Consider the following 13,129-nt stretch of genomic DNA (forward strand, 5'->3'; position numbering starts at 1 on the left):
TCCACTGCTCTAGTGTGATAACCTCCCTAGTGAAATGGTGTGGCCTTATCAGTATGGCTAGGGGAGGTAATGTTCTTTGTAGGTGACCTAGTTAGGAATAGAATAGTGTGGAAAACCAAGGGCCTCCCAAGGTGACACACCCTCCCTATCGCCTCCCCTCCTGTATGTGTCATCAGAGGCTCCAAAGAAAATACTCGTACCTCACTAGGACCTCACTAATGACTTCAGTCCAAATATTCAATTAAAAACAGAACGAGGTGTGGCTATGGAAAAACTGAACCAGTAAACACACAATTGCTTAATCAAAAGGATGAAATATTTCCAATATATACTTCAGAGATGTTGGTCATTGTCTACAATAAGTGTAAAGTTTTAAAGCAGTTAGTATGTTACTTTACTTAACACCCCGGTGTCCTGGCTAAATTCCCAATCTGGCCCTCAAACCATCACGGTCACCTAATAATCCCCAGTTTACAATTGGCTCATTAATCCCCCTCCTCTCCCCTGTAACTATTCCCCAGGTCGTGGCTGCAAATGAGAACGTGTTCTCAGTTAACTTACCTGGTAAAATAACAGATAAATAATAAATAAAAATTACCCATAATCTACTTGTTTTGAGAGAGTTTATAGTCATTTGGGTTATTCTATGATCCCATTCATGTTAAAACTGTGGATTTTTTATGAATGTCACAGTATTAGTAGTATAACTATATAGAAGTCATATTTATTCTTAACTTGCTTTTCTGATCACAACCCTTCTGGCCCCTCCTTGGACACTGTGTTAACTAACCTCCAGAAGAGCTTCAATGCCATAAAGCCCCACCTTATCTCAGCTCACTGGTCACCATAGCAGCACCCACTCGTAGCACGCGCTCCAGCAGGTATATCTCACTGGTCACCCCCAAAGCCAATTCCTCCTTTGGTCGTCTTTCCTTCCAGTTCTCTGCTGCCCACGACTGGAACGAATTGCAAAAATCTCTGAAGCTGGAGACTCACATCTCCCTCACTAGCTTTATGCACCAGCTGTCAGAGCAGCTTACAGATCACTGCACCTGTACGAAGAGGTCAGGCAGGCAGGGAGTCCCGCGCCTGTAGCGGGTATCTCGTCAGTGGTCTGGGAGGGAGTGCAGGCGCGGGGCCTGGACAACAGGCTCAAGGACCTGAATTGGTTGGGCCTCCATAAGTGCTTGCCGGTACTTTCCATCTTGTACCGGTATAGTGTGGTGCGATCCCCCACCTGTCCAAGATCTGCTTGTGGCAGGGAGGAGACTGTGCGCCATGCCTTCTGGGACTGTGCCTGTGCCGGACTAGTATGGGCTAGGGCACGGGTGATGCTAGGTGTGGTTAGGAGGGATTTTGTTTTGACATGGGCTAGGCTAGAGAGAGGCGTAGGGAGAGCAAAGGGAACGGATAGGGACAGGTTTCTGCTCTGGCTTCTCATGAGTCTCTTTAAAATGGGACTGTGGGAAGCCAGGCAGAATTTAGTCAAGACATGGAGAGATTGGGGGGTGGAAGGGATAGTGAGAAGGGTGGAAGGTGATTTGAGGGGGAGGATGAAGAGGGAGGAGAGGAAGTGGGGGAAGCATGCGGCACGGGAGAGGTGGAAAGGGGGTTTAGGGCTGGGAGTGTTAGAGTGAGTTTGGTAAGGGGATAGATTAGGGAAGGGGAGATAGGGAAAGGGTTAGGTATTGGTTAGGTATGACGGGGAGGGACGATGCTCCCCTGAGGTTTGTTTTTGTTTGATGTTTTTGTAAATAGAATTAATTAAGAATGAATGAGAATTATGATTTTGTAATAGTATGAATGGTATTGATTGTAATAAATGATTTGAACCACCTGTACATAGCCCGTCTGTAAACAGCCCATCTATCTACCTACCTCATCCCCATACTGGTATTTATTTATTTATTTAGCTCCTTTGCATCCCAGTATCTCTACCTGCACATTCATCTTCTGCCGATCTACCATTCCAGTGTTTAATAGCTATATTGTAATTACTTCGCCACCATGGCCTATTTATTTCCTTAACTTACCTCATTTGCACTCACTGTATATAGACTTTTTGTTTTCTTTTGTTCTACTGTATTATTGACTGTATGTTTTGTTTATTCCATGTGTAACTCTGTGTTGTTGTATGTGTCGAATTGCTACGCTTTATCTTGGCCAGGTCGCAGTTGCAAATGAGAACTTGTTCTCAACTAGCCTACCTGGTTAAATAAAGGTTAAATAAAATTAAAATAAAAACACATGGTTCTCTGTTTTTTTAAACTTGACTTTATATAATTCTATACACATACTATTTCATACTCCCATTTAGCTGTAGCAGTTATGGTGAGGCTATATAGCCTTCCTCTGTTTACTAGTGAATAGCTTAGTGCTGAAGGCCTCACAGCTGTGCATTGGACACATGGTTGGGAAAAGATTAATTCAATCTGAGTTCAATCTGCCTCCCAGCACACAGTTTAATGAACAACAAACAAATATTCCCCAAGGTCAATCTTCTCTTTTAATAAATACAAGTTCAAATCTACTCAACAAATATTTGAATTTTTCTGGTCATTATTTAACATAGAGGATATCTTCTTGTCTAATACAACATTCCCGTGGATTATCATGTAATAACATTGCTGTTGATGTTTGAGGCAAATATCCTGTTTGAGTGACCACAAGTGCCTTGGTTGTAGACTTTGCTGTTGATCAGATGAGAAATAGAGGTAAAAGTGTAGAAATACTGGGAAATGTGAATGTTAAATAATGATTATTATAAGAATTGTAGCACTATTTGAAAGTCCTCTTATAAACTGCTTTTAAACATGAACACATTCATATTGTTGGATAAGTTACAGTATATATGACCCAACATATCACCTGAGGGAGGACAATTTTGTATTTTTTATAAGTATGGCCTTATTTATTTTACAGCATATTAGATGACTGTCTATTAGATGATATTACATTCACCCAGCTCAATGTAACATCGATGGGTTTAGGTTACTACACAATACAAACATTTTTTCCTATACCCATCATGAGGTTGCTACAAACTGGCCTACAAATGACAACAGATACTTGACAACAGATACTTAAAACATTCATATTTTTGTCTCTAAAATTAAAATTCAACACAAACATTTGTAAAATATGGAAAACTATTAATCCCCAATAAAAACATAACCATTCTATCAGATGTTTCAACACTGTGCCTTAGTTGACATTAGACAAAACCCTGACGGAGTTAATGTTTTACAAAAATTCCCCCAAAATCTTTTCACTTATGAAATTGCTATCTTTAAGCTCAAATAAGGCAGCAATATCATTTTTTTTCAGCTATAAAAAATATAGTTTCCCTGCTGGACAAGGATTGTCCCGACTTTGAAAAATCCCTGCTTGTGGGCCCACAGTTCAATGCTGTTGGAGCTCATAGTTCACAAAATGTACAGTTTGCTACAGTGTGTAGTTCTATATTCATATCTCTGATTGAGTACAGATTCACAACTGTTGGATGGTGCTTAAAAGCTTCTATTAGATCGTTTTATTAGATCGTTTTTTCCCCTGTGAGACCAGCAGCATATCTCATATAAACTCATACTGTAAGCATGAAAGCCCATTAAAAAAAATTGTTTCAGGAGCCAGTACTCCCACATATGACTTTCTCAGCTATATTGTTTAGTGTGTTTAACCTCTGTGGGACGTTGTGTCCTTTGAGACTCAGAAACAAATAGGTGTAAGGTAAAAACATGAAACTTATCTCCAGGAAAATATTATGCACTCATTCTGGCCAAATCTGATGTTTGACATCAACATCCACGGTAAGGTCTACTCTCATATTCTCAGTACTTGTCAATAATGTGTCGTCAATATTAACATCTTTCTCCACCAATTGACAGAATTGACACATATTTCCTAGAAACTAGTTATAGTCAATAACGTGAAGGAAGGAGCCAATGTGAGTTTCGGGTGAACCCGTTTTGTAGTGCAATGTGGTTGGGATTGAGTGCTACTCTGTGCTAGGCTGGTCTGCCTCCCCAATGCCTGGGGAGATGGATGTCCCAGTTTTCCCTGTCCTTGACTCAGGATTGGGTGTCGCTCTGGTTGTTAGTCATAGCGAAGTGCACCGTCAGATTTATTTACCATCCACCAAGCACTGCAGTGGAGCCATTTAAACCCTGGTCTCTGTGTGACTGCGTGCATTTATGATAATGCAAGTGTGAATGAGAGGAAATTGTGGTAGGCTGTGTGTGAGTGTGTGTGTGTAAACTGCCTATCAAATATGTAGCACCTACAGTGGTTCTTAATTTAAAGGTTTTGAGTTTATGCCGCGACCGTTTGTGGTAGATGAGATGGTGGCAGTTTCTGGTAAATTGCATCATTCTTGCAACAATGTTTGACACTTAAATAACGTGCCATAGAATTCTGCGGCACCCCGCAAGCTGTGCTGCGGTACGCCGCAATTTTCAAAGGATGAACCACTGTAGATTATCATAATGGGCAGCACTGAGACATGGTTAGAGGAATTAAAAGTGACTTACTGATAGTGGTGTGTGTCATATGGTTGTTGTATGCTGACCATAAATATTAGACTCCATGCATTGACTCTGTCTGTATGTAAAGTTCTATTAAATTAATCTCTCTTTCGTACTTTATTTGTCACCCTGGTCTCGCTTGTAATGCGTTTGAGCGCCAGGCTTGTGTATAATATGTACACCAAACACAAATATATTAGGTCACAGAGGGTTTATGACCTAGAGAAGCACTAGACTGATTGAGAGACTAATGAGCAATATTCTGTACTGTACTGTTCTCATTGTGTCATATGAAGGAGACAAAGAAAGACAAGCATGGCTGTAGCTGTGCTAGCTACATGGTACCCAGCAGGACTTTTCCTCTCGTCCAGCTGTCATAACACCAGGAGAGATAATGAGACACAGTACAGAGCCCCCCTTACAGAAAAACTACATTATCTCACATGGAAAATCACCAAATTTCACATGTGAAATCCTGTGAAAATGTGTTTTTGAAAAACTTCACGTGACATTTCTAGTCACCTTTAGTCCACATAGACCTGGTGTTTCCACGGGAAGGAAATTCAGTTACCTAACAACAAAAGGTTGTGAGTTCAAATCCAAGTGAGGTTAAATCCCAAAGGATCCAGGGGACTATGACACAATGTTAAAAAAACTGATGGGGGGGGTGTCCCTGGAACTAATGGGGAACTAGATAAAACCTGCAGGCGACTATGTCTGTTTAAATTTAAGCAATGTCAACTATGCATTTAAAGTAAAATATTCTGAATGACATTTGACACCTTGGTTTTCACATGTGGTCAAATGTTGTCACGTGTAGTTTCTTGGTATCACATGTTGACATTTTAAATCCCCATGTTGTCACACTTATTTCACAAGATAATGTTTTCAAATGATCACATTAACTTCAAATAAAATCACATGAGATCACACGTGATCACGTCATAAGGAAAGTACAATCAGAGATGGGCAGTATTTCTGTGACATGTATTTGAAATCCGTATTTTAATTACGTCTGAGTATTTTGTATGTTGTATTACCCTGGGCTGAACTACTCTCCAATGTATTTTGTAACAAGATACCTTCGAAATACAAAATACTTTTTTATTCCATTTATTTATAGCGGTTAACAATTTTGTAGCCCCCTTTCACCCTACATTGGTATCAAAAGTTGTTAAATTTCACATAAACATTTCCATTTAGTTAATTTAGCGCATTCAGCTAAGGTAGATAGACAACAACATATCACAGTCATAGCAAGTAAAAGTTTCTGTAACCATTACTGAGAATGCTGTTGCTGTTTGCCCACCTACTTGCAAATGTATTTTTGTATTTTAAAATACTAAATATATGTATTTTCATTAAAAGGTCTTGAACAGTCATTCTGATTCCCATGTAAAATAGCCTTTTGAGTGACTAAAATATCACCCATAAAAAAAAGTTGGGTAGATATGCTCAGAATTTGAGAAAAGTACTTTTTCGCAAATGGCTAACTACCAAGAAGTTTGAAAAGAGGCTGTGTGGGCTTGGGAGCTTATATTTATGAGCTCCGTTTGACTGACAGCTCTTTGAAATGCCTAAGTCAAGAAACTTGGATGCATTGAGCAGTGTTGCTGTAAAATCATCTCAAGCTAATTTGGTGATACACAAAGCAACTCAAACATTGAAATTGCATTAATGATGTATCTTTACCATAGATGAAATGTGTAAATTATATTTGCTGACACAGACAGTCAAATTTTGGCACCAGTAGAGTAGCTATAGTATATAGCCATTTATAAACTGGGTGGTTTGAACCCTGAATTCTGATTGGCTGAAAGCCATAGCACATCAGACCATATACCATGGGTATGACAAAACATGTATGCTTACTGCCTTAATTATGTTGGTAACCAGTTTATAATAGCAATAAGGCTCCTCGGGGGTTTGTGATATATGGACAATTTACCACGGCTAAGGGCTGTGTCTAGGCAGTCTGCATTGCAGTGCCTAAGAACAGCCCTTGTGGTGGTATATTGGCCATATACAACACCCCCTCTGGCCTTATTGCTTAATTAAACCACACCCCTCTGCAAACACACCTTCTCCGATGTTGGTTACAATGTGGTACTTATTTAAATTAGGTAAGAGAATAACATTTTACCATTGGTGTATTCAAATGAGAGTTAATTTTAATAATCCCACCTCCTGAATCCAAGTGTTTGACATGGGGAGGGGACCAGTAACTTTATGATCAAACTGTATCAATGTAGAACCAACAGTCATTTTTCATACTTTGGTCATCCTACTTTGATCTGGTTTCATCCAAATATCAACAAATGTAATAAATATCAACACATTTAATAAAATAGTAATTGTAAGTATTTTTCATAAAAAACATCATTTTGACTTTTCATGACCTTGAAATACAATACTTTGTAAACGTGTATTTATTATATTTTATTTTGATACATTGATCTTTATGGTATTTTGTAGTTCTATTTCGTAAATGTAATTTGTGATTTATGCCCATCCCTGAGTACAGAGATGGGCTGTATTTCTGTTACATGTATTTTAAATATGTATTTCAATTACTTTAGAGTATTTTGACATTTAAATTACACTAGGCTAAACTAACACTCCAATGTATTTTGTAACAAGATACTTTTGAGAGCTGCAATTTGTATTTTCAAAATACAAAATACTTTTCTATACCGGTTCACATTTTGAGGCTCCATTTAACAATGCATTGGCATCAGAAGTATGATAGCACTGTGGTGTGATAAGAGCATGTTAAATGAACTAAATATAAATGCATATGTAAAAAGGAACAATTGCAAAGCATGCTGAGTATTAATCTAATGAGCTCTGCCTGTGAAACAAGGCCAATAGTAATACCCAGTGTGGTTTGCAGTTAATTTAGCTATGTTAATTTTCACAAATACATTTACACTTTGGTTATTTAGCACTCTTTTCCATGGTGACTTACAGTCAGTGCATTTAACTAAGATAGATAAACAACATATCACAGTCATAGCAAGTAAAACGTTTATGAAAACTGTTACTGAGAATGTTGTTGCTGCTTACAAATGTATTTGATATATTTTAACTAAATACTTTACAAAATGCAAGTATTTTGAAGTTTACTTTTATACATTGATCTTTATGGTATGTTGTAATTGTATTTTGTAGTTTTGTAAATTTTGCCTATCCATGCCTTAGTACAGTGTTGAATGAGTCTGAGGCAGAGGACATTTCAAAATGGAGATACGTTATCTAAAGTAATAGTCTTGTCTACCTCGCACTCTCTCGTCTTCTCTCTCTCTAAGCCTATCTGTCCCGTATCTCCTCTCTGAGCCATCTTTCCAGACCTCCCCATTAACCCTCTTGAAAAAAAACAGCATAGACCAACGTACATTTCAAGGTGGTCAATGCTGATCGGATGCTGTTCAACCTGGTCTAGCTCAGATCTACCTGCATGGACAGTGTAACAATATGCGCTGAGAGTCAGGAACCAATTTCAGGGGTGAGTGTTTCAATAAAATAAACATAATCCAAACAAGCAACACTAACAGCACACAGACATGAAACAGAAACAATGACGCCTGGGGAAAGAACCAAAGGGAGTGACATATTTAGGGCAGGTAATCAAGGAAGTGATGGAGTCCAGGTGAGTGATGAAGCGCATATGCTTGTTACGATGGTGACGGGTGTGCGCCATAACGAGCAGCCTGGTGACCGAGAGCCAACGAGCCGGCTGAGGCAGGAGAGCCCGGCGATCCGGCTGATCGCGGTCGGGAGGGAGTACTGTCACGCGTGCTCCCTCTCCGGCCTCTAGGTCACCAGGCTGCTCGTTAGGGCGCACACCTGTCACCAGCGGTTCATGCATATTGACACTCACCTTGACTCCATCACCTCCTTGATTACCTGCCCTTTAAATGTCACTCCCTTTGGTTTCTTCCCCAGTCGTCATTGTTTATGTTTCATGTTGGTGCGCTGTTTGTGTTTCTGGTTTTATTAATTAATTAAAATGTATTCACTCCCTAAACTTGCTTCCCTACGCTCAGCGCACATCGATACAGATAGGCAACTCCAGTCCTCGGGGGCCTGATTGGTCTCACGCTTTTGCCACAGCCTCAGTTAACGCAGCTGACTCCAATAATCAATTTATCATGATATTCAGTTTAGAATGCAATTAATTTTAATCAGCGGTGTTTGCAAGGCATGGGGGAAAAGTGTGACACTACTCTAGCCCCCACGGCTGGAGTTGCCTATCTCTGCTGGTTATGCTGGCAGACCAGCCTTCATTGTTTAGTTTTTTTTTGCTGGTGGCCAGCCTTCACTATGTTTCGGATACTGGTGACCAACAAACTAAATTAAAACCAGCATCAAGTCACATTATGCTGGCTTGCAAGGTAATGTTTAATTTGGATTGAAAACCCGCCAGCGTGGATGCCCACAATCTGCATTCAGAATGACTGCCAGGGTTAGGAAGACACATTGAGACTAGCTAAAAAAGGTAATGTGGAAAACCATTTCAGTAACAGGTGGAAGTCCAACTTGTTTATAAATGTATGAAAGGTGTAACATTAGATTAATTCATGTATTAATCAGTCAATGTACATGCAAAAACACAGATATTGAAAAAAACAGACAACTGCAATACATCATGCTGGGAAATATGATAGTGATGGGTGTGGTTCTGATTTCTTGGAATTCTGATTTCTTAGAAGTTCATCTCAATGGGATTAGAACTCCGAACCTCTCGGTTGCCAGCAACCTGAATTTCTTGCTACACCATGGAGGGATCTGCAGATTTAATAAAGATTGTTAAAAGATTATATTAACAATATTATTTAGAAAAGGTAACAAAGTGGTTAATATACCATTGGGTATCTCACGCTTGAATTTGCATGGACTTCTAAGAAATTCATACACTTCTGCAAACTTGTCAGTGTTGGCCAGTAGCATGTGATAACAATTCAACAGAACAGATGAACCGGAACAACATTAACTCTCACAGGTGGCCAAAAATAACTTCCTGAAAGCCACAGCCCTGCGAAACCAAGCCTCGAGTCTTCTGATCTGACCCACTGGGTCAATAACCCATTATCAGCAAACCAACCTTGCTCTTTTTAAAAATAACCCAACACTCAACCAAGATATAAACGCAACATATAAAGTGCTGGTCCCATGTTTCATGAGCTGAAATAAAAGATCCCAGAAATGTTCCATATGCACAAAAAGCTTATTTCTCAAAAATGTTGTGTACAAATGTTTTTATATCCCTGTTAGTGCAAACCCTAATGATTCAGGTGAAAAAGTTCAGAGCGTGCGGTGGGAGTCCGGGGATATGGAGAGAAAATAGGTCCGGTATGCTTTGGTTTGAAACGCGTGCTTTGGCATGCTGACTGCAGGATTGTCCAACAGAGCTTTTTCCAGAGAATCTAATGTTAATTTCTCTACCATAAGCTGCCTCCAACGTCGTTTTAGAGAAATTGGCAGTACGTCCAACCGGCCTCACAACCGCAGACCACGTGTAACCACGCCAGCTGAGGACCTCCACATCTGGCTTTTTTACCTGCAGGATCATCAGAGACGGGGTGGGGACTGAGGCGTATTTCTGTCTGTAATAAAGCCCTTTTGAGGGGAAAAACTAATTCTTATTGGCTGGGTCTGTCTCCCAGGTGAGTGGGCATGGCTCCCAAGTGGGTGTGCCTATGCCCTCCCAGGCCCACCTGCTGAATCATGTGAAATACATAGATTAGGGCCTAATTAATTGATTTACATTGACTGATTTCCTTATATGAACTGTAACTCAGCAAAATCTTTCAAATTCTTGCATGTTGCATTTATACAGTGGGGCAAAAAAAGTATTTAGTCAGCCACCAATTGTGCAAGTTCTCCCACTTAAAAAGATGAGAGAGGCCTGTAATTTTCATCATAGGTACACATCAACTATGACAGACAAAATGAGAAAAGAAATCCAGAAAATCACATTGTAGGATTTTTAATGAATTTATTTGCAAATTATGGTGGAAAATAAGTATTTGGTCACCTACAAACAAGCAAGATTTCTGACTCTCACAGGCCTGTAACTTCTTCTTTAAGAGGCTCCTCTGTCCTCCACTCATTACCTGTATTAATGGCACCTGTTTGAACTTGTTATCAGTATAAAAGACACCTGTCCACAACCTCAAACAGTCACACTCCAAACTCCACTATGGCCAAGACCAAAGAGCTGTCAAAGGACACCAGAAACAAAATTGTAGACCTGCACCAGGCTGGGAAGACTGAATCTGCAATAGGTAAGCAGCTTGGTTTGAAGAAATCAACTGTGGGAGCAATTATTATGAAATAGAAGACATACAAGACCACTGATAATCTCCCTCGATCTGGGGCTCCAAGCAAGATCTCACCCCGTGGGGTCAAAATGATCACAAGAACGGTGAGCAAAAATCCCAGAACCACACGGGGGGACTCAGTGAATGACCTGCAGAGAGCTGGGACCAAAGTAACAAAGCCTACCATCAGCAAGGGCATTGAAGATGAAACGTGGCTGGGTCTTTCAGCATGACAATGATCCCAAACACACTGCCCGGGCAACGAAGCATTTCAAGGTCCTGGAGTGGCCTAGCCAGTCTCCAGATCTCAAACCCATAGAAAATCTTTGGAGGGAGTTGAAAGTCTGTGTTGCCCAGCAACAGCCCCAAAACATCACTGCTCTAGAGGAGATCTGCATGGAGGAATGGGCCAAAATACCAGCAACAGTGTGTGAAAACCTTGTGAAGACTTACAGAAAATGTTTGACCTCTGTCATTGCCAACAAAGGGTATATAATAAAGTATTGAGAAACTTTTGTTATTGACCAAATACTTATTTTCCACCATAATTTTCAAATAAATTCATTAAAAATCCCACAATGTGATTTTCTGGATTTTTTTCTCTCTCATTTTGTCTGTCATAGTTGAAGTGTACCTATGATGAAAATTACAGGCCTCTCTCATCTTTAAGTGGGAGAACTTGCACAATTGGTGGCTGACTAAATACTTTTTTGCCCCACTTTATTTCTGTTCAGTATTAGTGACCAGATGCCTGCAACCGGTTCATCCAAAATAACAAGTATTTCCTTTTAGAGTAGCCCTCAAAATAAGGCCTTAAAAAATACAAATAGTATTGTGTTAAAACAATACATTTGAGTTATATTAACTTATGTTCTTACTTGAAGTCCACAGGGCTGAAAATTGATGTATGGAACAAAAATATCTCTGTCACTAACAAATTCAGTCATGGATGGTAACTCACCAATTCACTACAAAGGCAAGGCATTCTAGGAAATATGCAAATAAAGCTTTAGAGCACAGTGGAATTTTCTATTTAGCATAACCCAAAAACGAAAGGCTAATTAGCCTACCCTGTTTATGATTTTGTTGTCACGGAAGACTGACTGGGCTCATGTCTTCTAATTGAAAAATAAATGCTGCTCTTGGAATGGCATGCTTTGAGCACCACCGAAAAGTGCTATTTGCATGTGAGAAATCAATTCCATATGCTGCATTTAATTAGTCCTATTGTTTACGTTTTTGTTGGTGACACTATGATATATTGATAATTTGCAGCTGTTCAAAATTGTTCCGAGTTCGAGCATGTTTCTGTTGGGCCTATGAAGAAGAAAAAGGAGCAATAAAAGCCTCACTCCTGGTCTTCCTAAATTAAACTAGTTTTTGACTGTATGGAGCACAATACCACAGGGGCAGTTTAGAAGGGAGGAACTCTAACCTTTATTCCATAGGCTGAGATCCGCTTTTGCAGGAGCGCATTTTCCACCGGGGCTGATTCATTACACCGATTCTGTTGTAAAAATATCCTTATACGGAAACAAACGGGGCGGGACATACCTGCATTTGTCCAATAGAAACTCTCATTTTGCTCCATTTTCTTCCGTTTGGTTCTTAAACGGTAAATGGTTTCCTTAAGGAATAGGCGACACCCCTGGTCGCAAAAACAACGATTGGCAGCTTACATTTCTTCAGTTTAACCATTATTGGGTTAAAATACACATATACATTTGTTGACAGCTATCCACAAAAAACACAAATTGCTAAATGAATGCGCTATGTAGCCTATAATAGGTCTACGCGATATCCGTATCGCAGTTAGGCTACACCACTGCTGTCTTCCTTACCTCCAAGCGTTTATTAAAGTTGGACCATTGGAAGACATACTGTAGCTTGGACTGTAGCCTACAAAAGCAAGTTCCTGGTCTTTCCCCGCGATCCATCAAACTTATTTAGTTTGTCATCATGGTGGTCTCAGATTTCTATTCAGATTCACTCAGACGGAACCAAACTGATTTGAAGGTCATTGAGAAAACATAAGAAAGGTGTCGAATATTTTTTTTTGCAAACATAATTTCGGAATTTAAAAGTAATCTTAGAAATAATAATCTTGTTTTTTTTAATGTAACTAATCTGATAACAATATTTGGGCTGGTAATGTAATGGATTACAGTTACAGTTTCTTGTACTCCGTTACTCCCCAACCCTGCCTGTGATTTCAGGAGCCAGTACGCCCACATTCTACCACTCATTTAACCAAAAGGTTACATTTGGCATCTAATGAGTTTC

General features: G+C 39.6%; 1 long non-coding RNA gene across 1 annotated transcript; it reads right to left on the bottom strand.

Moving 5' to 3' along the window:
- Positions 1-9,037: 9,037 nt before the first annotated feature.
- Positions 9,038-12,783, bottom strand: LOC118383347 (uncharacterized). The gene is made up of 2 exons (XR_004825556.2): positions 12,282-12,783; positions 9,038-9,311 (listed from the first exon to the last, which is right to left on the bottom strand). It is a non-coding gene; the product is annotated as an uncharacterized LOC118383347 (long non-coding RNA).
- Positions 12,784-13,129: the final 346 nt, after the last annotated feature.

The sequence above is a fragment of the Oncorhynchus keta genome, chromosome 4 (genome assembly GCF_023373465.1).
Source record: "Oncorhynchus keta strain PuntledgeMale-10-30-2019 chromosome 4, Oket_V2, whole genome shotgun sequence".
Lineage (NCBI taxonomy): Eukaryota > Metazoa > Chordata > Actinopteri > Salmoniformes > Salmonidae > Oncorhynchus > Oncorhynchus keta.